The sequence below is a fragment of the Lissotriton helveticus genome, chromosome 5_1, assembly GCF_964261635.1.
Source record: "Lissotriton helveticus chromosome 5_1, aLisHel1.1, whole genome shotgun sequence".
NCBI lineage: Eukaryota > Metazoa > Chordata > Amphibia > Caudata > Salamandridae > Lissotriton > Lissotriton helveticus.
The window spans coordinates 1,398,726,705-1,398,740,061 of NC_136065.1; the positions used below are offsets into that span (position 1 = coordinate 1,398,726,705).

Genomic DNA, 13,357 nt, shown 5'->3' on the forward strand with positions numbered 1-13,357 from the left:
GTGCCCAACATTGGTAACACATCACTTTGAAGGAGTACATCACTGGCTTGTGAGTATATGTACATTGTCACAGCATGATAGATGGACACAACTAGGCCATGTCCCAATCCGTAGGACATGTTACAGATGCAATGCAAGTATATTGCTGAAAATAATAGCACCATTTTCAAACACGATAAAACTACTTTTTTTAGCATACCAGTGCATCATGGAGCATGTCTAGTTTAAAAATAACCTTTTATTTATTTAATGAGTTTTATATAGCTAGACCCGAAGGTATCAGAGCGCTTTACATGAGGTTCCACAAAGTTAAAAAATTACATCTGTTAACAGGTTACATCACTTACTAGTAAAACATTTAAAGAGCATAGAAGATGAAATAAATGGAGCGTAGAAGGGTAAGGGGGTAGGGTGAAGGGGTAGTAGGGAGATATGACGGCGAGACAAAGGAAAGTCTGCCCCAAGTCCAGCTGGGTAGGAGGCGACCTAGGGGAAAGTCCACAGCCCATCTCCTCTGTAGCTATCAGGTAGTTCCACCGGGCATCGGCCAATTAGCAAGGTCTTGGTTGGAAAACATTTAAAGAGCATAGGAAGACAAGATAAATGGAGCATAGTAGGGTGGGGGGAAGGGTTATGGGGTAGGTGGGAGATACTTTGGATGTGTGAAAACACACAAGGCACTAATCATTGTGCAGCATAGGTTTATTTCCCTAACACAACCTGGCACATTAACCCGATGTCAATGTACATCACACAGTAAGAAAATGCTGTAAATTGAAGAAATAAATCCATCTGACACGGAAAAGTTCCCTGGTAAGGGGAATCATAGAACAGAGTTAGGCACACCGAACAAAGCCTCTTTGATTTTGACAACAATGTCAGCTGAAGCACAAGAATGTCAGTGTGGACACTACCTATGATTCACAGTAACACTGTACATCTCAACTTTTCCATCTCACAAACACTTATCATACAACTAACAACATGTCAATTTTCATACACTCACAAACATACATACACATTGTGCACCAGCAACACAACAAACACTTGGGACCAGTCCCCTACTTTCATTGCATACCTATACTCATTTGAAGAAGTTGTTGATAAGCTGTTGCCTCAAATCCACCCCATCACCATCATCCACACTGTCATCATGTCCTAGTCCAGGATCCTCCCTCGCTGGCAGTTGCTGGTCTCCATCCTCCGTATAGCCAGGTTGTGGAGCATTCAGCAAGCAGTGATAATGTTGCACACCTTCAATGGTGCATATTGTAGGGCTCCTCCCATCCGATCGAGACAGCAAAATCTTATCTTAAGGAGGCCAAAAGTCCTCTCAATGACTCGCCGGCTTCTACCATGTGTCTCATTATACTGCATTTCGGCAGGGGTGACTGGGTTACATAGTGGCGTCAGTATCCAAGGTTGGTTCGGGTACCCAGTCTCCTACATAGAAAACAGAAAAAAGATTCAGTAGTTGGTTGACAGAGCATTATTAGACATAGCATCTACACACAACACAACACAGGCTGGGGAACACAGATAGACTAGTAAATCACATTGCACAAATAAGATGAAGATGCATAATGATTTAACGGTCCACTCTTCCAATGGTAAAAGCCTTAGCCATCACTTACACAACACATCTGCAGTCTGAAAATTGCGCACATTTTGTAATTGGCTTCCAGTACACAAATGCACTGAGAAGAAAAGATTGCACATTTACATCCACACATAAAATATTGTGCATTGTGAGCAATACAATGCAGATAACAAGCTTTCAAATCCTGACATGCTTTACATGCAAATGATGCAGTGTGTCATGTGCCCCTTAAATTTAGCTCCTCATGGGAGTATGTCTCATTCATATAAAGTTATTTTTTTCAGATCTAAAGTACATACACACATGTACTGTACTAAGAGACATCATTCATAGCAGTGTGTGCTCTGACGACCTATTATTCCACATCCACATCCACATCCGAAACGATTCGTTAACAGCCATTAGTTGTCATGGTGAAAGACACGGGTGAGTATTTAAAGGACACGTTATCCTCATCCAAATCGATATGGTAACAGCCATTGGTTGTCATGGTGAAAGACGCGGGTGAGTTTTCAAAGGACACGTTATCCGCATCTGAGATGATTCGGTAACAGCCATTGGTTGTCATGGTGAAAGACACTGGTGAGTATTCAAATGACGCTTTATCGGCATCTGAAACGATTCAGTGACAGCCATTGGTTGTCATGGTGAAAGACGCGGGTGAGAATTCATAGGACGCGTTATCTGCATCTGAAACGATTAGGTGACAGCCACTGGCTGTTGGTTGCTTTGGTGAGCGACACATATTTGGACTCATGTCTTCAGCGCATGAAAAACGACTCTGTTACCTCCCATCACCAATGTATCCATTTCAACAGTGATCATATGAAGAGTGTTTAAACGTCGCGGCAGGCGTGTCTTTTGCTAGCAAAGTTATGCATTGGACCAATTCGTACAATGCGACCAACGCAAACCTATTACTTTTGATGCATGGATTATAGACTGCCTCTGCTGTTTAGACATGTCTGTCTTCTTCCCTAGAGACTTCACTTTCCTGAACTACCTGCTTCATTCCTGCACCTCCCCATCTCTATCTGCTGCTGTGACAATATCCTCTGGTAGCCACAATGGCTAGGACATTCCCCAGAGCCCCAACTTTCAGTGAGGAAGAGAACCAGGCCCTGCTGGACACACTCCTGCCACTACATAGCCAGATGTATGGCAACCCAGAGGAGAAGGTGGGTGAGAATAACCTTGCATTGCCCTTGGAAATGTGTGATGACTGTGTATTACTGGCAGTAGGAATCTCTATCATAGTCATTCCTTTATGTTTTTTGCAAGTTTCATTGGGTGTAGGGAACTGATTTTGACAGGCACTGTTAGAATTGGGGGTCTCTGGTTGGCACAGTTAGGTACTTGTGACAAATAGGGACCCTCTCCTCTAGTCAGGGCAAGGGGATACACTCCTAAAATAACCCCTGCTCACCCCCTTGGTAGCTTGGCACAAGCAGTCAGGCTTATCTCAGAGGCAGTGTGTAAAGCATTTGTGAACACATACAGTAATCAAGGGACAACACTACAAATAGACACCACACAGGTTGTATATTTATAAAAATAAGTATCTTTTATATAGAGTTACCACAAGACCATAAACAACAAAAAGAATCCACAATACTATTAAAAATCACGAGTTCTTGTTAAAAATGCTTAAATGAGAATTCGGTGCGAGTAGGTAGCCCTGTCCGGCTACAGCGTAGCTGAAATAGCACAGAGTCTATAAAATCCAGCGGAACGCGTCGGTCCGGGCCCACTCAAATGTCGACGGACTCAGTCACAGTACCTTTACTTGCGGCATTGGTAGCGGTGCAGAAAAGAAAGCGCTGCAGGACGCGTTGTGCCTCGATGTGGTGCAGGTAGCGGCCCGTTGATGGAGTCGGTGGGTCCAAGGCATACGTTGCAGGGCAAGGCCGTGGAGGTGCAACAATGTTGCCATACCCCTTAACAACCCCCCTGTAGCACCCTGTGAGTCCTAAAAAGGCTCTCACCTCTCTCTGAGTTTTTGGGGGTTCCCAAGCCAGGGTGGTTTCAATCTTGGGTTTTAGGGGCGCCACCTGGCCGCTCCCAACTTGGTGTCCCAAGTACACCACGGAACCCTGCCCGATCTGGCACTTACTCGCCTTGATCATGAGGCCTGTTTTTCGCAGTGCCAACAACACTTCCCAGAGGTGGAGCAGGTGTTCTTCCCAACTCGTGCTGAACATTGCGATGTCATCCAGGTAGGCGGCACTGAACTCATCCAACCCAACCAACACCTGGTTGACCAACCTTTGAAAGGTGGCAGGGGCATTCTTCATCCCAAATGGCATAACCCGGAACTGGAAATGCCCATCTGGTGTGGAGAATGCTGACCTCTCCTTTGCCCTATCAGTCAAGGCGATCTGCCAGTACCCAGACATCAAGTCAAACGTGCTAAGGTACTGTGTCACCCCTAGCCGATCAATGAGCTCATCAGCTCTGGGGATGGGGTGCGCGTCAGTCTTTGTGACCGAATTGAGCCCTCAGTAGTCCACACAGAGTTCGGGTGTGGCACCCGTCGCGGCAGCCTTCGGGAGCAAGACCACTGGGCTGGCCCAAGGACTGCTAGAGGACTCAATCACCCCTAAAGCAAGCATCTTTGAGACCTCCTCTTTGATGCAAGCTCTCACCCTGTCAGTTACCCTGTAAGTTTTGTGCTTCATAGGTAAGCTGTCTCCTGTGTCCACATCATGGATGCACCAATCTGTGACACCTGGAACCAGGGAGAACAGATCAGAAAACTGTCCCAGCAACTGGCGGCAGTCATTCTGTCGCTGAGGGGTCAGGGTGGAAGAGAGGTTAACACCATCCACTGACCCATCTTGCTCTGTTGCAGACAGGAGGTCAGGAAGAGGCTCAGTCTCCTCCTCCATTCCAGCATCTGTTGCTAAGAGCATGCCCACTTCAGACCTCTCCAAATGGGGCTTAAGGCAGTTGACATGAAGGACCCGCAAGGGGTTCCTGGGAGACCGCAAGTCCACCAAATAGGTGACATCATTCTTGCATGCCACAACCTCAAAGGGTCCGGTCCACTTATCTTGGGGCACGCAGGGCTCCACTGGGGCCATGACCCACACTTTCTGACCAGGCTGAAGCTCTAACAGAGTGGCATTTTGGTCATACCATCGCTTCATCTCCTCCTGGCTGGCTTCCAGATTCACCTCAGCGAGCTGTCTGAAACGCCGAGTCTGGTTCCTGAAGGCCAGCATGTAGGTTTCCTGGGAGATTGCTTCCAACCTTCCTTGACCAGACTCAGAGGTCCTCTGACTGGGTGTCCATAGAGAAGCTCAAAGGGACTGAACCCTCGAGATTTCTGTGGCACCTTGCAGTATGCAAACAACAGGCATGGGAAGACGGCGTCCCACTTATGCCTCATAGGTTGCTCAAGACCCATAATCATGCCCTTTAGGGTTCGGTTGAATCTTTCAACCAACCCATTTCCTTGGGGGTGGTAAGGAGTGGTGAACTTGTAAGTTACCCTACTCCTGCCACAGGGACTTCATATACTTGGAAAGGAAGTTGGTCCCCTGATCAGACACTACCTCATGAGGGAATCCCATTCGGGAGAAAATTACCATCAGTGCTTGTCCCACCACGAGGGCCGTCACTGTCCTCAGAGGTATGGCTTCCGGGTACCGGGTGGCATGGCCCACCAAGACCAGGATGAACCTGTTGCCCATGGCTGTCTTGGGGTCCAGTGGCCCCACAATGTCAATCCCCACCCGCTCAAAGGGGGTACTGACCACAGGGAATGGCTGGAGAGGAGTCTTCTGCTTCCTCCCACTCTTTCCACTTGCCTGGCAAGTCTGACATGTCCAGCAATGAGTGTCTGAACTCTTGCGCATTTGGGGGCAATGTAAGTGGGTGACAAGCCTTTCAAAGGTCTTGTTCTGCCCTAAATGTCCTGCCAACGGCACATCATGAGCCAGCCCCAGTAGGAAGGCTCTGAAGCTCTGGGGTACCACCAGTACACGGGCTGACCCAGGCTCAGCAACCTTAGGCTCACTGGAGACCGTTCTCCCAGTAGATCCAATGTGATCCAGACTGATCACCTCCTGCCTGGCTTGTAGCCTATTGCCGCAAGCCCTCAAGAGAAGGGCATTCTCTCCGCTCCCGGCAGAATTCTTCCCTGGAGGGGCCTCCTTCCTACTGCCAATGGGTCAGCTCAGGTAGGTCCCCCAGTTCAGCTACCTGTTCCCCGGTAGGCTCCAGGGCATCCCCCTCAGGGTCTACCTCCTCCTGGGCTGCGGGAACATCGGGGGATGGTTTCCCACACCCTCTGCCTCTTCTCTCTAAGGGAGGTTCCTAGGCCTCCCTCTCAGGCTCCAGGTCCTATTGAGGACCCCTACGGGCTGCCATTGACTGGGTGGTCACACACTCCCAGTCAGGCAGACCCACCATCTCCAAGTAAGTACTCTTCTCCACCTTTCCCAAAGGTGAGCTCTCCAAATCGTTCCCCAACAAACAGTCAACAGGCCTGGCAGGCCTCACAGCTACCTGAAGAGTACCAGAGACCCCCCCCACTCAAAGGGAACCTGAGCCATTGGACAATGGCTCTCTGTGTTGTCGGTGGCAACAACTCGGCAAAATGCATAAAGGACAATCTGCGCTTGAGATACCAGGTGACACTTGACAGTTGTCAGTCACACTGGCTCCTGTGTCTCTAAGAGCCTCCACCTTGTGGCCATTGATGGTCACCCACTGCCCATATTTTTTAGTGTTATTGGGTAGTTGGGTCTCTGGGACCACCTCACAGTCTCCTAAAGAGACAAGGGACATCTCTGCGGGACCCCACCCACCTTGGACATCCATCTCCTCCCCCAGGGCTACACTCGCCATCTGCCAGGGTGGAGCACCAGGGGGTGCTGCTTTTCCAAGTAGGTGGCACCTGGGATCACTCGCCCTGTGACCCAGGTCCCCACATTTGTAACATCTCAGCGGTCCCTGTTGAACAGGATTACCTGTCGGGCCCCTTGCTTTCTCTCAGGGGGAGGCTGGGAACCTTCCCCTTGGTTCCCTTGGGAATTACTTTGGGACCCTCTACGGAACTCCTTCTGTTTACCCTTGTCCCCCTACTCCTCTGCTGGGGACCCTGCCCACCTTTGGCTGAGTCTCCCATGTGACCCATGTGGACCCGGGTACTCACCCAGCGGTCCGCCTCCTCACCAAGCTTCCTAGGGTTAGTTAGCTTGCTATCAATCAGGTGCTGGCACAGCTCTGGAAAACAATTATCAGACAAGTGCTCCCATGCAATCAAATCCAAGAGATCTTGAAAATAATTAACTTTGCTGCCCTTCACCCAACTATCCATTGCTCTGCAAAAGAAAGTGACATATTCTACCCAGATACAGTTTTCTATCTTCTTACACTGCCTGAACCTCTGCCTATAGAGTTCAGGGGTCAAACCATACCTAGTCATGAGTGCATCTTTCATGTGGCTATAGGAATTATGGACTTCAGAAGGCAAGTCCAACAGTGTGTCCCGCCCCTCACTAAGGAACCGCCCCCACAACCCCACTCCCCAATCTCTCTCAGGGACCTGGTGGGAAGACATGGCTACCTTATAGGCTCTAAACCACTGCCCAATATCATCATTTAAAAAAAACCTCTTTTACCACATCCTTGGGGATATACACTCTAGCTTCCACAGGCACTGACGGTGTGCTGCCACCAGAGGGAGTAATCTCTAAGCCCCTGGCCTTTAAATCCAACTCCCTCAAAACCATGTCATGTTCCAACTGTAATCTCTTTTCATCTAGAGCCAATTTCTTACCTTCTAACTCCAGCTCTCCATTCAATTTGGCCATCTCCATTTCATGCATACTGTTTTCTTTCCTGTCTGCCAACTCTTCTGGGGACAGGCCTCGGGCAGAAAGACTGCTACCCACCTGGGAGGGTGCATCCCTCCTTCCAGGTCCCAGTGGTCCTTCAAGCTGCTGCTCTGGATCCTCATATTCCATCTCATTTCCAGGGGCATTCCTTGCCTCGACCCCGGCCCTCAGTGCCTTTTGGAACTGCTCCTTTCCGGAGAGTACAGTCATGGAAATTTTAAACTTTTGGCAGAAGCTTTAGAGCTGCTTGCCGGTGTAGCTTTCTATTTTTTCTTCCTCCCAATCACAGTCAACAGATGCAATAGATGCTGCCTTTTCCATGATGGTTGAACCAGGCATTACTTTGCAAAATAGAGATTCCTGGTAAAAACAAGTATCAGAAGTATGTGGTTGCGTTATGGTCTGCACTCACTAAGTAGTGTTCACCAATTACTGTATATGAGTCACAAATGCAAGTCCAGAATCCTCACCGGTGACCCCCAATGTTAGAATTGGGGGTCTCTAGTTGGCACAGGTAAATGTAAATGTAAATGTAAATGTAGTATACTTGTAAAGCGCACAGCTGCCCCAGCAACGGGGCGTCCCGGCGCTGTATAACTCTGGGGAACCCGTCCTGGCTTTCCCTGTGGGATGGTCCCTTGCTGGGAGTCCCCAAGGTGGAGCCAGGCATCCCCGGAATTGGTGGGGCCGTTGTGGAGATTAGGCAAGCTAATGCCCAGAGTTGCCGAGTGGAACCCCTGATTAGAGTAAGCACCGAAGCGAGAATTATCGAGTCTGCTGACCCTGGTCCACGACCCTGCCGCGTCGGGAATTGAACCCTGGTCCCGGGCTGACTTCTGCTCTCAGGCCTGCCGCCTCTAACCAGTGAGCCACACTACTCCACTCTACTCCAGGTAGGTCCTCTTGACAAATAGGGACCCTCTCCTCCAGTCAGGGTAAGGCGGTACACTCCTAAAATAACCCCTGCTCCCCCCCTTGGTAGCTTGGCAGGAGCAGACAGGCTTATCTCAGAGGCAATGTGTAAAGCATTTGTGAACACATATAGTAATCAAGTGACAACACTACAAATGGCCACCACACAGGTTGTATATTTATAAAAATAAGTATATTTTATATAGAGTTACCACAAGACCGTAAATGACTAAAATAATCCACAAAACTATTAAGAATCAAGAGTTCTTGTTAAAAATGCTTAAATCAGGGTTCTGTGCGAGTCAGTAGCCCTGTCCGGCTACAGCGTTGCTGAAAAAATACAGAGTCTAACAAATCCAGTGGACTGCGTCAGTCCGGGCCCACTCAAATGTCTACAGACTCAGTCACAGTACCTTTACTTGAGGCGTTTGTCGCAGTGCAGTAAAGAAAGCATTGCAGGACGCGTTGTCCCTCAATGCGGTGCAGGCAGCGGCACGTTGACGGAGTCGGTGGGTCCAAGGCGTATGTTGCAGGGCGAAACGGTGTTGTGTTGCGGTGCTTGCAGCTTGCGGTGCGGTGACAGAGCCTGAGTTCAGGAGCTGGTGCCGATCAGTCCGGAAAGCAGTACGAGCCGGGTGGTGTGTCGCGAAGCATGTGACGCGCCGATCAGAACAGTATGAGTCAGTGTAGCGAGGCATTGCACGTTGCGGTGTCCACAGGTTATGGTGCAGGCAAAGGCTTGGTGACGGCGTCAGGATGGAGTCGGTGAGCTCAGAGCTTACATTGCAAGATGCGGACGTTGTTCAATGCGGTGCCTACAGGATACTGGGCCGGTCGTGAGAGTCAGTCACAGCTCCCTGCCTCTGTAGCCACTGAAACAGCGTTTCCAGCAGCAATCTACAAAGGCTGGTGAAGTCTACTGGTCCTGAGACTTCGGTCAGGGGGCAAGCTCTCTTCCAAGCCCTTAGAGATCCTTCACAAGTTGAAAATAAAGTACACAAAGTTTTTTCTCCTTTCTTTGGCAGTCAGGCAACCACTGCAGGCCAATCCCCCAAGCAGCACTTCAGCTTAGCGATAGTCTCTCCTCAGTTTCTTCAGGTTCCTCTCCTCAGCAAAGGTTTTTTCTTGTAGTCCAAAAGTGATCTAATTTCTTGGGATCAGGGTCCCAATATTTACACCCCAAAATCCTTTGTCCTCTGAGTGTAGAAGGGCCTTTGCCCAGTCCAAACCAGTTCTGGAGCACTCTGTTTGCATGACTTCTTTCCTTTCACAGTGCAGGACAGAAACATCAGACGCCCCTAGGGAGGTGGAGCCAGCATTGTGGAGGGAAAGCACAGCCCTGGAGCACTTTGTTGACATGATTCCTTCTCTTCTTTCACAGTGCAGGGCAGAGACATCAGACGTATCACAGGGGGTGGAGCCGGTATTGTGGAAGGCAAGCACAGCCCCATTCAGATCCCAGGTGCAACTCCTCCCACCTATCTAGATGCAGATCTCTCTATTCACCACTGGGCTGACTCATTCTGTCTCCTGGAATCCCCCAGCCCTGTCACTAACACACTCCATACAAGGAATACACAACCTAGCAGAGGCAGGCTTGGAAAGTATGACAAGAAAATACCTACTTTCTAAAAGTGGTATTTTCAAACACAGAATGTTAAAACCAACTTCACTAAAAGGTGAATTTTATCATTCTGAGTTCAGGCATACTAAACTCGAATTTCTACCATGTTCCCTGAGTCAGTTAGGATTATAAGATGTAATAATCTAACTGCCCATTCTGGCCTATGGAGAACAGGTAGCCTTGCAATAGTGAAAAACGAAAATGGCTGTAATTCACTATTAGGACATGCCACACACACCAGGGCATGTCCTACCTTATACTTACAATGCACCCTGCCCTTGGGCCTACCATAGGGGTGTCTGATATGAAGAAAAGGGAAGGTTTAGGGCCCGGCAAGTGGGTGTACTTTCCCAGTCAGCATGGCAGTACCAGACTGCACACAGGCTCTGCAATGGCAGGCCTTATACACATTTTACAAGGCTGCTTCTGTGGGTGGCTCAACAAGTGCTGCAAGCCCACTAGCATCATTTGGTTTACAAGCCCTGGGCACCCCTGGTGCACTGTACTAGGGTCTGACAAGTAAATCAAATCAGCCAATCATGGAATTACAAATGAATACATTAATTTACAATAGGGAGCACTTGCACTGTGGCACTGGACAGCAGTGGCACAGTGCCCAAAGCATTAGAACTCAGACGACATTGTAGAACTTGCCCCCAGTGGTAGGCCACTTTCCTTGTGGTACCTGTACAGTCTGCCCTCAAACAGGAAAAACCTTGGAGCTTGACATCGGAACTTCACGCCCTTGGAAAATTGAGAAACATACCAATTGTAATAGCGAATGCTTGATTTATCTCATCTGGTGCCCTTGTCAGCTTCGCTATGTGGGTATGACCACAAGAAAAATTAAGATACGTATTCAAGAACATAGGAGCACAATTAGATGTGGTAAACGATCAACAAAACTGACCAATCATTTTCTAGATAAAGGCCATACCGAAAATGACTTAAAATGGGTGGTGTTAGAAAAACCTTGGATTCCACCACATTTGACAGACCCCTCAAAATTATTGTTCCGGAAAGAACAACAGTGGGTATATAAATTGAGAACAGATACAAAAGGTTTAAACGATGAAATACCCTGGACCTTAATCTGAAAGAGCGCTTTTCACGTGCCCACAAGATCAAAATAGGATATAATGATACCATTGTCATTTTGGACAAGTGTAGATAAAACTGAGTAGATGAGGATAGCAGAATGAGGAAAATGTCTGCACCAGCCTATCAAAGAGAACCTAAGACCTCTGTGTGGCATAGGGTTCAGTGATTCTTGACAATCTATGAACACTGCCCATAAATTCGTTTATCATCAAAAAATTCATTTTCTAAAAATTCATTTATCATCCTAAAAGTTACTAACTTAACCATTTGTTTTATGTAGAATAAAGAATGATGCCCCTTGGATAAAATGCGACCATTTTTTGCGACATAGAGTTATGGGTATACCTCGTGATCTCTGTGTTACTACCCGTACATTTACGGGTGAAGCTAGGTGAATTATTACTACCTAATCATTCAAAAAGGGCTTCATAACTACCATTCAACAGGTAGACACGCGCGTCTCTTTTAATTTTTGGAGGTTTTCTTGACTATGAATATATTTTAAAAACCTCCTATATAGGTCCCTTTTCTAGCCTCAGTAAGTAGATGTCCGCGCTACCTTCGTTAGCTTAAAATTTTCCTTTAAGTAGTTAATCTCAGGGCGCATTATTGCTAAATAACGAAAGATCCTGAGCGCAGAAGCGAGGGAAGTAGTGGTAACATCGAATGAGTAGCGCATGCGCTAGAAGGCACGTCTTATGCTCGTGCATGCGCATTAACTAAGAGCCGCGTAGGCAATGGAATAGACGGCTATAACCAGAAGGACCCGTCTCTTGGCACAGCGGTAAACAATTAAGGCGCAGACTACTTAAACACGAACAGACCTGCCGTTCGGTACCTCCCGGGGCTAGCTCATTTCCGCAAAGAGGTACCGACGGACAGGTAAGCCACCAAGCTCTGGAATGTCTGCTTTTTTGAGAACTGTGTGCTCTTGAGAAACATGGGTTTTAACACATTGTCTATCTAGGTAGTGTAAACTCTTGTTTAATGCCACTATTACGTGACTAAGACTAAAACTTTCACATTCTTGGAAGTGATGAAAATATTGACAAAATATCAACTTAAGAATATCTCCATTCCCTATGAGCAAAACTGCCCTGAATATACATACAGGCCTCGACTTTTTCTATATCTAGTTGTGTTTATATCCCTCTGTCTAACAGAGAAATTAGTTTTTTTCAGACATAGGGCAGTGTAGTCAGAAATTAATGTCTGCGCTGGTTTGTGTCTTTTCCCGCATCGTGGGGCCTCCCTCCTGAGCAGCCTGACAGGTAGAGGTGAGGCTGGGCTATTCAACTATTGTGGGTAAGTCCATTATGCTTATAAATAGTTATAAGAAAACACTTAATTGTGACATAGTGACAATGCATAATGCACAGTTTGTCATGTGATAAAATTACTGTTGTTTGAACTGCCCTTTCCTTCACTCTCTCTTTTTTCTATAACCGCCCCTGCATCTTGTGTTTTTTCCATAGATACTCAGAGTATGACCTGACACACACAAAAGAAATGAGCAGGATTACTGGTGGTGTATTAAATGTTATTACTATTTCTCACAACTGCAGCAGCAATGTTAATATCTGGTCCTGAAGAAAGCCGCTGATACATAAATTGATCAACAGGCTGAAACATGTCGACCTACTAGTGACAGTGGTTCTATATCCATACCACTGTGCTGTTACATTTTAATCCTGTCAGGTAGAACACATTAATAAAGTCAATTGGTGATTCTATCTAGGCAGGTTTAATCCACACCCTTCCTTCACACAGCGCTGCAAACCTCACTACTACCCATCATCACACATATGGGATTACCATCCTACTCCCTAGAAACTCCAAAACATCTCTGAGCTCCTTCCTTAAACCTTGAAGTAGTAGCTCCCAGTGGTGACTAGGCTTTCCACACTGGTAAGGAGGACCCATATGATGAAGCATGTCACCCTCGGGTGAGTGAGGGGTCTTATCCTTAAGGGATGCCTTTCCCGGTGTATAACACATTTTGTTAGTTTAGAGAGAAATAAGGGTTATTCTACATACAGTGTACACACATGCATGAGACTGTAGGTGTATATATTGTTTTTTCTGTTTTTTCTGAGACATTCCAGCAGCCAATGCCATCACGGGACGGCTCACGAGGTACCCTGGACCTGGATGGGTTAAATACAAAAGTGTAGTTCATTTTATCCACAGACCAATCTAGACAGGGGGAGGCCCCCTGTCTAGATTGGTCTGGGACCAGAGAAAACAGAAAGAATTAAACAAAATGTCCCGCAG

General features: G+C 47.4%; 1 long non-coding RNA gene across 1 annotated transcript in view; it reads left to right on the top strand.

Annotated features, from left to right (window-relative positions):
* The window catches only part of LOC144755442 (uncharacterized), a 46,259-nt gene that overhangs the window by 16,889 nt on the left and 16,013 nt on the right, over positions 1–13,357 (top strand). Inside the window, exon 2 of the long non-coding RNA XR_013594893.1 lies at positions 2,582–2,778. This is a non-coding gene — a long non-coding RNA (uncharacterized LOC144755442). The remainder of the gene's footprint in view (positions 1–2,581; positions 2,779–13,357) is intronic.